General features: G+C 39.1%; 1 protein-coding gene and 1 pseudogene across 3 annotated transcripts in view; both read right to left on the bottom strand.

Annotated features, from left to right (window-relative positions):
* CERS6 (ceramide synthase 6) overlaps window positions 1–18,619 on the bottom strand; it is a 318,202-nt gene that overhangs the window by 91,860 nt on the left and 207,723 nt on the right. The window lies entirely within an intron of this gene.
* LOC132368385 (tigger transposable element-derived protein 1-like) lies at window positions 3,711–7,061 on the bottom strand (annotated as a pseudogene).

Below are 18,619 nucleotides of genomic sequence, written 5' to 3'. Positions count from 1 at the left end.
TAAAAGCTAGTACATGAAATAGCTGCCTTCAGAATATTTACATGTTGACAGTGATATTTCAAGTATAAACCAATCATCAATAATTTAATTCTAAATTCTCCATTAAGAGAAAGTGGAAAGGGGAAAATAAGATGAAAAAATAATACAGAATAAACTTTGCACTAATTACAGTGATGATCAATCATTTTGCCACCCACCCCACCTACTCTCATTCTGAAGATCCTTATCCACCTCTTTCTTACCACTTCTAAACCAACTTGACTACATCCTAATATCTTTGTGCTAATATTATTGCACCTTCCTCATTCACTTGCTCTTTCAAGTATTGAGTGGCTACCATAAATCAGACACTCTGCTAGGCATGAAGATACAACGGACAAGTTCTCCATTCTCCAGGAACTTACCATCTCCTGGGTAATCAAAATAATGACAAGTTGGGCTTCCCTGGTGGCGCAATGGTTAAGAATCCGCCTGCCAATGCAGGGGACACGGGTTCGAGCCCTGGTCTGGGAAGATCCCACATGCCGCGGAGCAACTAGGCCCGTGAGCCACAACTACTGAGCCTACGCGTCTGGAGTCTGTGCTCCGCAACAAGAGAGGCCGCGATAGTGAGAGGCCCGCGCACCGCGATGAAGAGTGGCCCCCGCTTGCCGCAACTGGAGAAAGCCCTGGCACAGAAACAAAGACCCAACACAGCCAAAAATAAATAAATAAAATAAAGAATTATTTAAAAAAAAAAATAATAATGACAAGTTATAGCAGAGGTAAACACAGGACACAGAGGAGTAGATATAAAAAGATACCCAGCCCAGTCTTGAAGGGAGAGGTGGGAGGGGACAGCTCCACTAGTGGCGCCATAGTAGTTGAGGCCAGAAGGACAAGCAGAAGATGGTGAATGGAGGAGATGGAAGAAGAATTTGAATTCTTTATCTTTCAGGAACCATGTCATATTTCCAACATCATTTTTTCCTAATCATCCCTTTCCTTGCATTATTCTCCGGAGGATTAAAAAAAAAAACCCTTAAATGCCTTCTCGTCATTTCCAACTCAGAAGGTAAAATGCCTCTGCCTGGTTGTCCATGTTCCTGTTAGTCTTACCTGGTCACAATGGACAGTCAACCTAAGTCCACTCTTCCCAATAAGCAGCGTCTGCTCTCTTCAGACCAAGCACCTTGCTGTGTGTGTTCCATTAATTCCCATCTCCATGCCTTAACTACTCCGGCACCTTGTATCTGGCTTGTCATCTCCACCTCACTGTCTCCTGATCAGTCTTCCAGGTGCTATTTTGTTGGCCTCCTGGGGCCACACAACCTCCTAGAGGCTACTAGCCCCACCAGGAACAGAGGGCTGGTGATACAAGTGTACCTGTCCTGTATACAAAGGTCTTCTCACTCCCACCTTTAACATTTATTCAGGACGGAGAGAAACAATAATACGAAGGTGGGGGAGATATGAAAAAACAGAACACTGAACTTAGAAGAATGAAATGTGAATGAAAACTTGGCTGTTTATTTTTCTTCACAATGGCTTTTATTCTGAATTGAGTATTTGTAGACACTTTCTTGAAAATGAACAAAGTGAGCCTGTGACTTCAAGAAACTCAAATGATAGTATTTGCTGCCAGTGATAAAATTCAAGCTTTCAAGCAAAAATTAGTATTTTGGAAAATACATATAGGCTACTATATGCCTAATAGCTTCCCATTTGTTAAAAACTTTTCAGAGGAGATTAGTGAAAACAATGACAAGTATGCTTCTGTGTTTTTGCTTTTGATATTTATAATAACGTGTCAACACTTGTAAGATCTGTATAACTCAGTGAACCAATACTTTCCAAATGACCAATGCATGATGTTAAATAATCATACATGGATGAAAGGGAAAGAGTAACCAATGGAGGTTAATGTAACCAAGTACAAGAAGTTCACTGACATTAAAGAAATGACTTGAGTTTTGGCATCATATCAAAGAAGAAAATCTACAGTTTTCTGTAAAACGCTATTAAGAAATTTCTACCTTTTACAATTTCATATCTTTGTGAGGCCAGATATTCACCATATAAATTAACCACACAGACACACACACACACACACACACCTGTGACAGACTGAATGCAGAAGCAGGAATGAGAACCCAGCTCTCATCTACTAAATCATAATTAGAGATTATCACAAAAATCTCTAAATTTTGTTTTAGAAAATACAGTTATTTTTCTTAAAATGTTATTTGTTACCATGTAATGATTTCTTGTTGTTACTTTAATTAAATTCATAATGCTTTAAAAATATACCAGTTTTAATTTCTAATACAATTAGTATTGATAGACATGACTAACAAAAACAAAAGCTCTTTAAAGTCCTGTATGATTGTTACCAGCGTAAAGCGGTCCTGAAACCAGAAAGTTTGAAAACCACTGCACCAAGGACGGCAGATCAACAAAACGAAAAGAACCAAGTTCTCTGAAGATGGTATGGAGCAGAGCTGCCCCGCTGGCCCAGGCCACTGATATTGGGCCTGTCACATGAGGCAGAAATGCACTTTGTTCTTTAAGCCATTGTGCTGCTGGCTCTCTTTGCTACATGATTGCTGTAGCTTAGATTGCTGTAGCTTAGTCTTCATCCTGACCAATTCAAGGCACATATGGCAACAGATACACACTGGGAAGAGCCCTGGTTCCCAGTAACCGAGTTCCTTTAAATCTATTCCCTGACTAAACAACCACAGTATGTGCGATGTCACATCACCTGTATCTGATACTCAGCTTGATGCATTTCTTCCTCCACCCTACCCAGCCCTTAACACACCAAAATAAGTCCCAAGAATCCAAAGCCACCAAGTCAAATCAGGTGAGTGGGATCACGGAAGTGACATATGATATTTAATCAGATAATCCATAGAAATGGGAAGAGAATAAGGGTTAGCCTTTGAGACAATACAGCTGAAGAGACCTTCAGAATTTTCACAAGTCATCAATTTTTTTTAATGAATTTACCTTGAGCTAAGGTCTATCTACTTACAAATCATCTTCCTGAGAACACTTTAAAGGAATTACATTAAGAGAAGGGTGAAAAGCCACTTCTTGCTCTCTTTTAAAATTATTGGGCACTACAGGCTTGATTTTTCTTATGTATGAAATTTGACTTGCTTTTTAATATGTTATCTTGTCACCATGTCTATGTATTATATCTGAAAACCCATAATAGGCTATATTCTATGAATCATGAATCCAAACAAATTAAGTAGAAACAGTCCTATGTTTCCTGAACTCCTAAACTGCCAGTAATCTTCTGTCTAGATATGGCCATAAATGGCTATGGAAGACACATATTCTACATGAGAAATATGTTAGAAGAAAAAATTGTATCATGCTATCATTATTTGAGAAAGCTGCAAGAAAACACAAAATTCAGATACTTGCAAAGCAGCCAAATCCCTGTAACATTCAATTATGTTAATCGAGAACACCACTTTTTGAAAGGCAGGGGAATCTAGAAATAGAGAAATGAAAGTTCCTTAATTTCCCAACTCCTGCAGTCACTGAAAGAACACATGATGGGGATGAGAGAATCAGAAAGGACATAGGAACCCCCCTGTCTGGCCTCAGTCTGCCGTTAACCAGCTGAGTGACATTGGGTAAGTCGATTCACCCATCTGGTTGCTCATGTGTGAAATTAGGAGTTGGACTGCATAATTTTTATGATACCTCAAGCCCTAAATTTCACCATCTTCTTTGCCCCCCCCCCACTTTTTTTCCTCCCAGAAGACAAAATCCTGGTTTGCTGTCTCTGATCTTGTTGCAGACTCTGACACCCTACAAATGGAAACCCAATATCAGAAGAAGACCCCCTTTTTCTTCTTTGTGAAGAAACTCCAGTTACCCACTGCAATTTAGATTTTTTTGAATCACTGACAAAACTCGGTCACTCTTATTAAACACAATCAGAGCATTATTAGTAATCAATATAATAAAAAGCTCATTTTGCCCAATTTGATGATGTGTGAATAAATGTTATAAAGTTGAGTAATTGCTTTTCAATGTGTCCTCTATCTGTGAGGCTCAAGTTTTATATTATGTTTGGTACTGAAGATTAAAATTTTCTAAATTAAACACTGATGAAAATTTGATGATGATATTTTAATTTAGGCAAATAATTACTCCCTTTCCTTATGGCCACTTTCATATATTAAAATTCAGAAGGGAATTCACAATTCAGTTTACCATTACTCATTACTAATAGGACAAATGATCAGACTATACCCTTTAAACGAGTGGTACATCCTTATAGATTATTTATCTTCTTATTAGGATAGAGAAATTATCCTCTGAGTTGCTGAGTTAATTGCAAAGAAGGAATTGATCTTTATGCAGTTAAGTTCCTGATGTTAATCAAGCCTGTTTTCCTGTCTTCCCAGCTTCTGATCTTCCAAAGATATGTAATTATTTTGGGGGGAGGGGAAGCTGAAAGATATAAGTTGGATAGATTAATGCAACTGAATTATATCAAGGGGCTGAATCAGCAATTTAGAAGTGGTTTGCTGAATATAAGATAAAGCTTTCCCCTAGATGAATAAAGAGAGCTTTTAAAAATTAATGAGGTGGAAAGGCTGGGTGATTAATGAAATTTGCATGAAACTGAAAACATAATCTTATATTATCTATTTATCTGGAAGCAAAAACAAGATGGCCAAGTAGTCACAGTATATCACTGACTGACCTTTCTATGGAAATAGAACCAGGTTCCTTTTTTACCTTCTGTTGTACACGCATAACTTGGAGATGTTGCAGGTTCAGTTCCAGACCACTGGAACAAAGCAAGTCACATGAATTTTTTGGTTTCCCAGTGCATACAAAAGTTATGTTTACACTATACTGTAGTCTATTAAGTGTGCAATAGCATTATGTCTAAAAAAACAATGTATACACCTTAATTTAAAAATACTTTATTGGGGACTTCCCTGGTGGCACAGTGGTTGAGAGTCTGCCTGCCAATGCAGGGGACACGGGTTTGAGCCCTGGTCTGGGGGGATCCCACATGCCACGGAGCAGATGGGCCCGTGAGCCACAATTACTGAGCCTGCGCGTCTGGAGCCTGTGCTCCGCAACAAGAGAGGCCGCGATAGTGAGAGGCCCGCGCACCGCGATGAAGAGTGGTCCCCGCTTGCCACAACTGGAGAAAGCCCTTGCACCGAAACGAAGATCCAACACAGCCATAAATAAATAAATCAATAAATAAATTCTAAAAAAAAAAAAAAAAAAAAAAATTTTTTTAAAATACTTTATTGCTAAAAAAATGCAAACCATCATCTGAGACTTCAGTGAGTCCTAATCCTTTTACTGTGGGAAGGCCTTGCCTCAAGGCTGATGGCTGCTGACTGAGCAGGGCGCTGGTTGCTGAAGGTTGGGGTGACTGTAGCAATTTCTTAAAATAAGACAACAGTGAAATTTGCCCCATCGATTGACTTTTCCTTTCACAAACGACTTCTCTGTAGCGTACAGTGCTGGTTTGATAACATTTTACCCACAGAACTTCTTTTAAAATTGGAGTCAATCCTCTCAAATTCTGTCACTGCTTTATCAACTAAGTTTAGGTGATATTCTAGATCCTTTATTGTCATTTCAACAATCTTCACAGCATCTTCACCAGGAGTGGATTCCATCACAAGAAACCACTTTCTCTGCTCATCCATAAGCAGCAACTCCTCAGCCATTAAAGTTTTATCATGAAATTGCAGCAATTTAGTCACATTTTCAAGCTCCACTTCTAGTTCTCTTGCTGTTTCCACTATACCTGCAGTGACTTCCTCTACAGAAGTCTTGATCCCCTCAAAGTCATCCATGAGGGATGGAATCAACTTCTTCTGAACTCCTGTAAAGATTTATATTTTGAGCTTTTCCTATGAATCACGAATGCTCTTGATGGCATCTAGAATGGCGAGTCCTTTCTAGAAGGTTTTCAACTGACTTTGTCCAGATCCATCAGAGGAATCACTATCTATGGCAGCTTATAGCCTTATGAATGTATTTCTTAAATAATAACACTCGAAAGTCGAAATTACTCCTTGATCTATGGGCTCCAGAATGGATGCTGTGTTAGCAGGCATGAAAACAACATGAATCTCACTGTACTTCTTCAACAGAGCTCTTGCGTGACCAGGTGCATTGTCAGTGAGCAATAATACTTTGAAAGGAATCTTTTTTTCTGAGCAGTAGGTCTCAACAGTGGGCTTAAAATATGCAGGAAACCATGTTGTAAGCTGGTGTGCTGTCATCCAGATTTTGTTGTTCCATTTATAGCATAGGCAGAGAAGATTTAACACAATTCTTAAGGGTTCTAGGATTTTCAGAATGGTAAATGAGCATTGGCTTCAACTTAAAGTGACCAACTGTGTTAACCTCTAACAAGAGAGTCAGGCTGTCCTTTGAAACTTTGAAACCAGGCATTGACTTTTCCTCTCTAGCTATGGAAGTCCTAGGTGGAGTCTTCTTCCAATAGAAGGCTGTCTTGTTTACACTGAAAATCTGTTGTTTAGTGTAGCCACTTTCATTAACTATCTTAGCTAGATCTTCTGGATAACTTGCTGCAATTTCTACATCAGCACTTGCTGGTTCACCCTGCACTTTGATGTTATGAAGATGGTTTCTCTCCTTAAACCTCATGAACTAACCTCTGTGAGCTTCAGACTCTTCTTCTGCAGCTTCCTCACCTGTCTCAGCCTTCACAGAATTGAAGAGAGTCAGGGCCTTGCTCTGGATTAGACTTTGGTCTATGGGAATGTTGTAGCTGGTGTGATCTTCCCTCCAGATCACTAAAACTTTCTCCACGTCAGCAATAAACTGTTTTGCTTTCTTTTTGTGTATTCGCTGGGGTAGCACTTTTAATTTTCCTTTAAGAACTTTTCCTTTGCATTCACAACCTGGCTAACTGTTTGGTGCAAGAGGCCTAGCCTTTGGCCTGTCTCAGTTTTCGACATGCCTTCTTCACTAGGCTTAATCATTTCTAGCTTTTGATTTAAAGTGAAAGACATGCAACTCTTCCTTTCACTTGAACATTTAGAGGCCATTGTAGGGTTATTAATTGGCCTAATCTCAATATTGTCATGTCTCAGGGAATAGGGAGGTCCCAGGAAAGGGAGCGAGATGGGACAGCAGTCTGTCAATGGATCAGTCAGAACACACACATTTACTGATACCAATTAAGTCAGCTGTCTTATGTGGGCACAGTTCGTGGATCCCCAAAACAATTATATAATAGTAACATCGAAGATAACTGATCACAGATCACCATGACAAATATAATAATAATGAAAAAGTTTGAAATATTTAGAGAATTACCAATTTGTGACATAAAATTGTTTAATTTGTGACACAGAGGCACAAAGTGAGCAAATGCGGTTGGAAAAATGGCGCTGATAGACTTGCTCGACGTAGGGTTGCCACAAACCTTTAATTTGTAAAAAAGAGAATATCTGCACACAGTAAAACAAGGTATGCCTGTATTTTTGAAGTGCTTCATTGTTTTGTTTACCTCAGCACCTATGAATTTCTGAGTTCACTGATGTCTACGCTATTAACCCATCAATGTTTACTTTCTTGTAGTTTGGTTCATGCTCTCATGAGGTTATATTTGTTACTTGCCAAAACACCTGATTCTTCAAGCACATATACTATCAATTACAGAACTTGCCTGTGTAAACGAGTGAAAAACAAGGCCATTTATTGTACTAGAAATCGGCAATGCAGAAAAAGGCTATGAAGTTCAACCAAGCTGGAGCCATCTGTCTCCAGGCTAAGGTATACAAATGACTTCATGACTTCAGTCCACAGTTCCAGGGACTACAGCACAGAAAACATGCATGAGGTAATCTTTAAATGGGAGACAGCCACAGACAATGACATTCTACTTGCTGCAATACAAGCAACTTTAGTAACTGAGCTGAGAGCACACACTATTCTGTTATCATTGGGAAGTATCATCCAGAAGACTCACATCAAGCTGAAGTGTAATTATCCTTTAATAAATGCATCACTGAGTTAAATGACAACGGTATTTTGGCTCTTCAATTAGAGTTTCCAAGATAGTCTAATTGGAGGGGTTCTGCCACTATAAATACATCTTCTACTCTATAGGGTATCTCATTTTGGAGTGCTTAAATACTACTAGGGACCAGTTCTATAAATACATGTTTTATATATAAACTGAATGAGAATCCATCAATTTACCTTCTGATTCTAGAACATACACCCTGGGAAAATTGCCCCGTTTTTCATATACCATTGGTTACAAACAGAAATAATGTACATCTTTTACCTAACGGTATTATAAGAGCATTGTATTATATGCAGTTACTGTTCCACTGAACAAAATGTAATCTAAGATAGAAACTGCAACATCAAACTGTTTTATAATGGGACTGACTGTAATTTTGTCCCTGGAAAAACTAAGAGGACACCCAAGGAGAGGAAAATTACAGTTAGTTCAAACAGGAAGTAATCAAAAACTGTCTAAATATAGGAAAAATTGGCATCTGTAACAAGCTCCAATAGTAACAAGAGGGAACTACAAGGGAAGATCAGCTGTACCATGGATTTCCTTAGTTTAGGATTACACTTATCTAAATTATACCACTTTAATAAGTGGTATAAAAAATAAACTGAATGCTGAGACAATTAAGTTCCTAATATATTCTTATTATTTATCATGCAACAATATTCACTTAGCCAGCACCTGCTCTGTGCCTGGTCATATTCTAGGCACCAGGGATTTAGGAGTGAACAAAACAAACAGAAAATCACTGTTCCTGCAGAATTTATTTTCTGGTGGAGGAGACTGACAATAAACAAGGTAAATAAGCAAAAATATGTATGTTATATATGACGAAGGCTAAGGAGAGAAAATCCAGCAGGAAAAAGGATATGAAATGTCAGAGTGTGTGACGGGGAGATGACACTGATAGAGTAGCTAGGGAAGGCTTCACTCAAGTGGGGACTTTTGAGTAAAAACTTGAAGGAAATCATTCTGTCACTTAACTTTCACTTTTCTGTCTTGACTCTGTTACCGTTTAGTTTCTACCTTTAGTTATATGTAAATAAAGTAAGCCAGTCACACAGAGGGGGAGAAAGCATGAATAAGGAGAGAAGAGAGGGACATTCAGCTTTTAACTGGTAATAGCTTTACCACTGCTTTCTAAATCTATCAGTCTGTGTGTCATTTTTGTGAGTATTAAGTTGCATCCTCACAGGTGGTCCTGGCTAATTCCATTTACGACTCTGCTGAAAAGAGCACTGAAATGGGGGTGATGTGATGGGGTGGGGGTGGTAGTTACTGACACCCAGATCTTTAGCAAGGCTGGCATTCTCTGCCAAGTTAGAGGATGAAAAGGAAAAAAAAACAAAAACACTGCAGATAAATCCACTGTCCTACTGCATGGAACTGCTTCCTCATTTAAATTGACATGTTGTCAGCTGTCAACTAAATATAGTGCGATTTTCTGTTTCAATTCTCTGCTGTGAAAAATGGCCACGATGATCACTGTACCAGGTTTTTTTTTTTTTTAAAGAGCAGGTGATATACAAGCTGGCTTTTTTTTTAAATTTTTTATTTTTATTTATTTAAACACTATTTTATTTATTTATGGCTGTGTTGGGTCTTCGTTTCTGTGTGAGGGCTTTCTCCAGTTGTGGCAAGTGGGGGCCACTCTTCATCGCGGTGCGCGGGCCTCTCACTATCGTGGCCTCTCTTGTTGCAGAGCACAGACTCCAGACACGCAGGCTCAGTAGCTGTGGCTCACGGGCCCAGTCGCTCCGCGGCATGTGGGATCTTCCCAGACCAGGGCTCGAACCCGTGTCCCCTGCATTGGCAGGCAGACTCTCAACCACTGCGCCACCAGGGAAGCCCCGTGTACCAGGTTTTATGAAACTGAATATATATAGAGGCAAGAATTTTAAAAGAAGAAACATCTTAGGAATGGAAGTCACTGATTTTATTCCTTAGGTGACCCACACCACAACATACCGTGATAACAGAAGACAACAACAAAGGGAGGAATATAAAAGTGAATTCACTGGAAACATCAGACTGGAGTATAATCAGGATTCTGAAACTGTGTTTTTACACTGAAGATACTACATGATGAGTACTTAATTCTTCAATACTGTGTGCTTGACCCGTATATCTAATCATTCAGGTCTTTAAAAAAAAAAATCTGCTGTTCCTTTACCACACATTCTCCTCATACAATCACATAGATCCAGACCCCTTATGACAATTTCCCATTTTATGTTTCAGAATAACCCAGGAGCAGATGACTTCATGCAGTGGTGGTTATTCCTGGGAAATACATAAGGGAAATAATCTCTGTTAATCAAATGCTGCAAATACATGAGGGCAATGGTCAGAATCACTTTGATTTTTAACTTATGGATGCCTGGGATCGACTCCAGACTTAATAAGACAGAACCTTTGGGGGTGGGGTTCGTGTCCAGTTATATGTACTGTTAGCAAGCTCCCTGGGTGGTTCAGATCTAATGCAGGGTTCGAACTACTGCACCGAGGTAAGCTGCTGAAAGCTATAAAAGCTACAACACATAATGTGCCAAGTGAGGAATTCTACAGAAAAGCATTTTGTCACCACCTACTTTAGCAGCTCTGCATGTTCCTACCTTTTTCTGTGAAGAATGGTGTTTGGGTTCTAAGTATCAATACTTCATGTGACTTGAAAAGTAGGGGAGCAGAAAGTGAAACTTGGAAGGTGATTTTACCCTTTATTTTAATAAAGATACTTTCTAGAATGGCAACCATAGAGCATACATATCTGAGACTTGAAAGAAACACCCGATAGGACCAGTGATAATAGGCTTATTCTGCCTCCTGAGCAGTTGCCCATACCAATGTTATCTTCCCCTTTCTTCCTTAGTGGTAGAACCCCAATTTTAAGTTGAGCACATTGTCTCCTGGAAAAACAAAGAGACATTTCTCAGCCTTCTTGCAGCTAAGTATCTAGCTCTGTGTCTCAGTTCTGGCCTATGAAGTAGAAATGGTGTGTGAGATGTCCATAGAGCCTCCTTAATGAGAGGTGACTCAGCTGGCAAGCAACTTTTTACCTGTTCACCTTTCCTTCTCTGGGGGAACTGTTTCATTGAAGTGATGGCTGGCGTTCTAGCAGCCATTTTGTACCAGTAAGTAATCTTGAAGATGGAAGCTGTGTACTAGGGTACTGTAGCAGAAAGACAGACTATCCCTTTATCCTTAATGACATGATGGAGCCATCATATCAGACTGTAACTGCCTCCCTCCAGACTTATTTTATATGAGAAATAAACTTTTTTCTTATGTAAGCCACTATTATTATTATTATTATTATTATTAGCTATATGCTCCAAAGCTCATCTTAACTAATATAATAAAGAGGAACACCAAGGGACTTATAAAGTCAGAGAGCGATTTCAATGGTGTATAGTACCCATCCTGTGAATTCTTAATACACTGATATTGTTTCTAATATCCTTAAAAATCAGGTTGCACATGTATAACTCTAAGCTTATTAAAAGATTTAATAGCATTTCAGCCTCATGTGGAAGCAATATGGTAAAATAATTTACCTAATCTCTGTATACTGAAGAATAATTAGTGTAAGAAAAGATTAGAGTTGAAAGTGGAGAGCAGGAGATGAACTAGAGTGCCAGGTCATAGGAAGAGTCATTGACACACGCTGTCTTGTTGACCATGGTGTAGGGGATAAAGAGGAAGTGAAGACGACCCCAAGATCTCTGGCTTGGTTGACTGCTGCAGATGGTGACGCCCATAAATAAGATGGGGAACGCCACAGGAGGAATAAAGGGGAAGGGAAGAAAACGAGTTTGGTTTTGACCTTGAAGAGCTTTTGAGATGCTTATGGGATACAAATGCAAAGTCCAGGAGAAAGTTAGAAAACAGTCTTCCAGGTTCACTTGTTATTCTGCTTTTAAAAAATATTTGATGATTCCACAGCAATTATTCAATGAAGCCCGAGCTCCCTACCATGATTTCAAGGTAATTTACCACCTGGCTTCAACCTACCTTTTCAGATTTATCTTTTAACATCTCTTTTTGCCCTCAAGGCCCCACCAAACACAAACGCAAACCTTACGTTCAAGTCACATATAGCTAACTGTTCATGGTTTTGCCCAAACAAGCTTCATAGAAATTCATGCATATTTCTTCCGTAACACATATCCAACTTCGCTGCAAGTATCTCTTGACCTGTCTGCATCCTACATGGGACAGAACTATTTGAGGGCCTAGCCAACTATCCTGGATAGAGCATATCGAACAGATAAGCACTCTAATACTTGGTTAATTAACAGAGGCTCACGCGCCAAGCTTCCATGTTTTTGCTTACTCTGCTTTCCTTATCTGGGACATGGAAAGGAATCAATGATGACCCCGAGTGGTCAGGGCTGCGTAAATAATACAGTGGTGCCTTTTATCTGGAGAGATCAGATCAGAAAAGGAGACAAAAAAATGTCCAACAGCTAGCAGGAGCAGGGGAGTTTTATATAAAGAAAAGAAGAAACAAATGCACTCAAGTCTCATGACTTTTACCTCAGGCGGCAAAAGACATCCAGAGTGAGGAATGGATAGCTCATGCTCAGCAAAGGAAGGCAGGAGTACAACAAGGGAGAAAGCACCGGGTTTCTTGAGAGGCAGGAGTGGGCTGGATCCAGAAAAGCGTGACAGGAAGCCTTCCCAGGCCACCAGAACACGACAGCCACTTCACTTATAAACCAGCTCCATCAGCAGCACATGGTTGTGTCACTCTCCTCGCTGGTCCTCAGCTGTGCTTCTAAACTTGACAAAGCTCATTGCTAGAGAAGGTCTCGGTTTTTCCTGCCTAAAGGTTTTCTACCTGCCACTAGGTCATCACAAACTCCACCATTTGTTAGACACAGCCAGTCCCAATCCTGATATATATATACTTCTTAGCTTCTCCAATTTGGAATAAAAAGGAAAAATAAAATAATGGCATGCTATAGTGTAGAAAACAGAGGAGCTTTATATGTCAAACGTGAAAGTTTCTGCCAGCTCTCTGTGACACATACTCTTATTTTTGCTGAGAATTTACAAAGATTATTGAACGTGTGTACGTTCCTTTTAATTAGTGGGATACCGTACAATATAAATGCAAGATTATGTCTTATTAGAACTATGAAGTACTGACAACATGAGAGCTGATTTGAGCTCTTGTGAAATAGTGTATTTATACTTTACACACATCTTTCATGTCTTTTATGCATGACATTGGAATGTGGTTTTAGGAGACACCTAAAAGAGAAGAATCAGAAAAAAGAAACTCACAGCATCACTCATTCCTCACTCAAATTTAAACTGTGTCAGGGTGTTGGTTCTCAATGCAGCCTCATTATAAAGACACAAAATGAATATTACTTGATCCAGCAATCATCCTCCTTGGTATTTACTCAAATGAACTGAAAACTTACATCCACATAAAACCTGTACATGCAAGTTTATAGCAGCTTTATTCATAACTGCCAAAATGTGGAAGCAACCAAGATATCAACGGTGAATGGATAAACTGTGGTACATCCATACAATGGAGTACCATTCAGTGATAAAAAACGAAATGAGCTATCAAGCCACAAAATGTGTGGGAGGAACCTTAAATGCATATTGCTAAGTGAAAGAAGCCAGTCTGAAAAGGCTACATACTATAGTTTCCAATTATAAGACATTCTGGAAAAGGCAAAACTATGGAGACAGTAAAAAGATGAGTGATGGCCAGGATTTGGGTGGTGGGGGGATGAATAGGCAGAGCATAGAGGATTTTTCAGGCAGTGAAACTATTTGGTATCATCCTGTAACAGTGAATACATGCCATCATACGCCTGTCAAAACCCACAGAAGGCACAACGCAAAGAGTGAACCCTGAAGTAAACGATGGCTCATCGACTGTAACAAAAGGAACACACTAATGCAAAATGTTAAAACGGGGGAAACTGGAGGGAGGAAGAGGGAGTGGGTACAGGGGAGCTCTGTACTTCATGCTCAACTTTTCTCTAAACCTAAAATTCTTCAAAAAATAGGCAATTAAATTTCTTTGAAAAGAGAACATTAACGTACAACCTTCAAGTCATTTAATAACTAATTTAGAACAGCACTTTGTCAACAGTTAGAAAAAGCAAGCAGCTTGGAAGATAATCCAGCATAATAATTCAGAGTACATATAACTTCTTGAGCAAGTGGCATGCTCTGTCTCATTTCAGTGAGAATTTGTTGAGCAAATACTGTATGTCGGTCACTGTGATAGGCATGTGGCATATGGCAGTGAACACACAAAGATATCTGGCCTTGAAGAACGTATGTTCTACTGTGCAGAGACAGACGATAAAATATAAACCAACAGAGAAGGTGAATTATATAGCAAGTGAGAAGGGGATGAGTGCTAGAGGAAAAAGAAAAAGGAGAGGGGATAAGGGGACTCAGGGTTACTAAGGTGGGGCTGGGGAGTAATTTCCTCATCTGCTGAAGGGGATATAATAGTTCCCACCACCCGTGGGTGCTGTGGGTTCCAGGAGATCTCCCACGTAAGGTGCTTCAGTAGTGCTGGGCACACAGAAAGTGCTCAGTCAGTAAACGTGACCTCTTATTACTATGATTATTGCTAGGAAATGGCAGCACGTTTCTGAATAACTTTTATCATACCCACCATATTTTATTTCCTGATTTTTTTTTCTTGAATTGCTAGAGTAGAAGCAATTATCGTGGGCAGTCCAAAATTCATACACTTCAGGAGAAACAAGCACTTGTTGAATTTGTGGTTGTTTACTAGTAAAAGTCATCTTTTTATTAACTTTTCTTCTCACCTCTGCCAAGAAATATCATATAATCACATGGACAGATCCTAGAAAAGATACTGGTAACTATATTTGTGCAGACTGGCTGCATATAACGAAGTAAGTCAAAGCAACAGGGATGTAAAAAAAGGCAGGAGCTCATTTGTTACATAGAAAGTCTGGAGCTAGGCCATCCAGGACTGGTGTCATGGTTCCACAAAGTCATCAGGGACCTGGATTCCTTCTGGCTCACTGGTCTGCCACTCCTAGGGTGTGGGCCTAGTCTCTACGGTCCAAGAAAGCTTCCAGAGCCATCACATCCATGTGGCAGGAAGCAGGAAGAGATAAGGAAGGTGCTCGACTTTTCCTTCAAAGAGACTTCCCAGAAGACACTTCCCACAGCACTTCTCATGCATGCTATTAACCAACACGTTGTCCTGGCTACTGGTTGCAAGGGAGGGCAAGGGTTGTTTGGCTGACAGCATTGCATCCAGCTAGGAAGTGAGGGGAATGGGGTCTGAGAGGTGACAGTGGCTTTTCAGAGGGGTGAAGCATAAGGGGCACGCCACTTCTGTGAACGGCTGGATGGAGCTCCCGTGAGTCCCACGCGAAGGGAGAAGGATCCTTTCTCTCTACAGATTGTGCATTGTTGCAGAGCAAGGGCAATTTGGTGGTAATTACTTGTTACTGTAAAGTAGCCTTCTTTGTGTTGTGTGTGTTTGTGTGTGTGTTTGCTTTTTTTACACCGACCCCAAATCTATCAAAGACAAAAAGATTCCAATAAATTTTAGGACTGAAGAAAGATTTAGAGATTTTTTTAAGTTTGCATTATATACGATACTATAAGAATACTTAAGCAAATTATGGTAAATCCACACACACAATGGTTTATTATGCAACTGTTGAAATAACACTGTCAAATATTATTTAAAGACATGGGGAAATACTTGTCATGTAATAAGTGAAAAGGCAAGGTTCAAGATAATGTTAACTATGTGACACATGTATATGAATTACAGTAAAGAAATCAACATAAATTAATTTTATACAGTTTCCAAAATCTCTACTTAGAAAATATACTGAATTTTAAATTAAGAGTTGTTTCCAAAAGTCTGTATTCCAGTAGCAGTTCTGAACTGCCAGACTGCCTTTGCATTTTCCTATGATCTTCTGCATTATTTTAAAACTATAATCCTTAATAGCATAGAATTTCAAAAGTCCAAAAGCCATGAATCACCAACGAACTAATAATGTACTTTAATAAGTACTATCACTTTTAGCTTTGGGAAGAAGTGGGGAAAATACTCCTTAAGTGTTCAACTGGATGATGTGTGAAAGCATTACTACACATCAGTAGCTCAAAAGCATTGGGTTTTCAAAGAAGAAAACCACCCAGTGCTAAATAAATGTGAAACAATATCAGCTTCCTAAAGATCTGAGCTGAAGCGGGTCCCATCTTTACCAGGAAACTCTAGTCTAACAATATGCTCCTTTTTCATCCAATTTCAGGCTTTCATTTATCACTGGGATAACACATATTTTTTTGGTCCCCAGCCTTATTTTGATAATTTTGTCTATGCCTGACCACTCTAGATGGCATATTTCAATCTTCATTTCAATAATTGTTGAGTATCTACTATGTGTCAAACCACACGTTTGACAGGAGGCTCCTGAGACTTGACAACATGTTCCCTGCCGCGTGGGGGCCTGGGCGAGGGGAGCCTGGCTCAGAGTCTAGCTTTCTTTCCAGGGTGTTTGCTCTACAGCTGCCCCTTTCAGCGGCTGCCTTGTAGCCAGCCTTCCACAAACTCTGCTCCTCCTTTTACAGCATCCCCTCCCCACCATTTCATTTACTATTTAACTGTACAACTGTACTGGCCAAAAGAAACCATTGCGTGGAATCCAGGAATCACTTAATATAAAACATAGAAAAATATGTGAAATGTACTGGCTCCAAAATGATTTTTTAAAGTTGGTAAGAAAAAAGTATATTTTAATTAGCAAAAACAAAAACAGAAACAAAGAAACCAAAGTCAGGTTTATAGGAATATGAGAAATTGTATATAATTTTAAAAAATAGAGCATTGAATGGTACACCCGAGACTCAGAGATCTCAGCCAAAAATAATTATTACTGAGAATTTAGTGATTGTAATGGTCTGTCCCGATGCGTGGCCAACTGTTTAATTAGAGAACAGAATATTCTTATTTAAAAGAAACGTCAATACAACTGTAAGTCAATCAATTTGCATAAATCTTTTGGTAAAAATAATCTAAAAACTACAGCCATTGATCCTTAGCAATATAATACAAAAAGATAGGAAAAAAAAGAAGCCCAAAGGCACCGCCAATGTAACATTTCCCATCAAGCACAGCTACATGTAGCATCCTATGCAGACATTTGTACTGCATCCCAGCGGGAAGCCCACAGTATTGATGCTTCTGTATCTTCTTACTTTCTGTATCTGGCTCTCCGCAGGGATTCTGGTTTTGAAGGGTGCTGGTGATTCTTAGCTAAATATCCCTGGCAACTTTACATTGCTGTCCTAAATGCATGCAAGAAAGACAAAATCTAATTCTAAACCTGAGGAGTGAAAATGTCAGGATTAAATTCGCTCTAGAGAAACAATAACCCTCTGAACTACTAATGAATAACTGGAAATACAAGCAGAAGATTAGAACTGTCAAGCGTCTTCCTGAAACCTTAAATGTGGAGAAAGGTTTTGTCAGCGATGAAAAATGGGGACCACTGTGCTCCTTTCCACTCATTGCCCATAACTTGTAAATTACAGCCTGTCTACAAATGATGTATTTGGTACTTGGGAAATTATTTATAATTAATAGACTTCACAATTCTCCAGCTGATAGTCTAGCAGGTAATCTTACATGCTTAACTGAAATGATTTCTTAATCTTCATTTCATTTAAAAACCATAATTAAGAACATCAATGATGGAAATTTCAAATAAGCATTTTTCTAGCATGTTCATTGTTGTGATACAGCTATACTTGAATTTAATTTAGTTTCTCCTTTTCCCTTGTTTTCTTGAGTCACACCTGCATCCTCTCAGGACACAGATACCCCAGAACCGCCGATGCTAACAAGCAACCCAGATTGGTCTGACCACACAGGATCCTCGAACCCCACCTCCATTCCAGATAGGAACCCCCTACTGATTTATTTAAACACACCGTTCTTTGTTCTGTTACAGGAAAATCAGGAGACATTTCTAATTATTATGCCTCTATGATTCAACATCAAATTTCAAGGGATCAAAGCATATACTCTAGGACAGAGGTGGTCAATTTTGAAATTGCTTCGGGGTCAAATTTTTTTTTTCCACCATGCAACAAAATTACCAACTAAAAAAAAGACAGAGATAAATTTTTCTTTCAAAGGGCTTCAGAACCAAACTGAAGCAAAGAGGATATAATGAAAAAGATAATGTGACAGTGACAGACTATGTGAACTCTTTAGAGAAAATGGACACCCAAAGATAATGATAGCATTGGTGCTGTTTTACTCACAGAGGAGACATACTATTCAAAGACTTCCTTTTTAATTCCTATGAACGTGTTTAAAAAGTCACAGATAGGGGTCAGGATGTATTATGAACAAATCTTTTCTTATCATACGTTTGTTTTGTATTTCTTTCAGAGGTTAGAACGTAGTTTAAAAACATTTAGATAAACGCTTTTAAATTTGTTTCAATCACACCCCTCAGAAGAAAAAAGAAAAGAAATGCCTTTGACAAGGCATTACTAGTTATAGGTGAAAACATCACCAGCGAC

Source organism: Balaenoptera ricei, chromosome 7 (genome assembly GCF_028023285.1).
Source record: "Balaenoptera ricei isolate mBalRic1 chromosome 7, mBalRic1.hap2, whole genome shotgun sequence".
NCBI lineage: Eukaryota > Metazoa > Chordata > Mammalia > Artiodactyla > Balaenopteridae > Balaenoptera > Balaenoptera ricei.
This window is presented reverse-complemented; position numbering and strand designations above follow the sequence as displayed.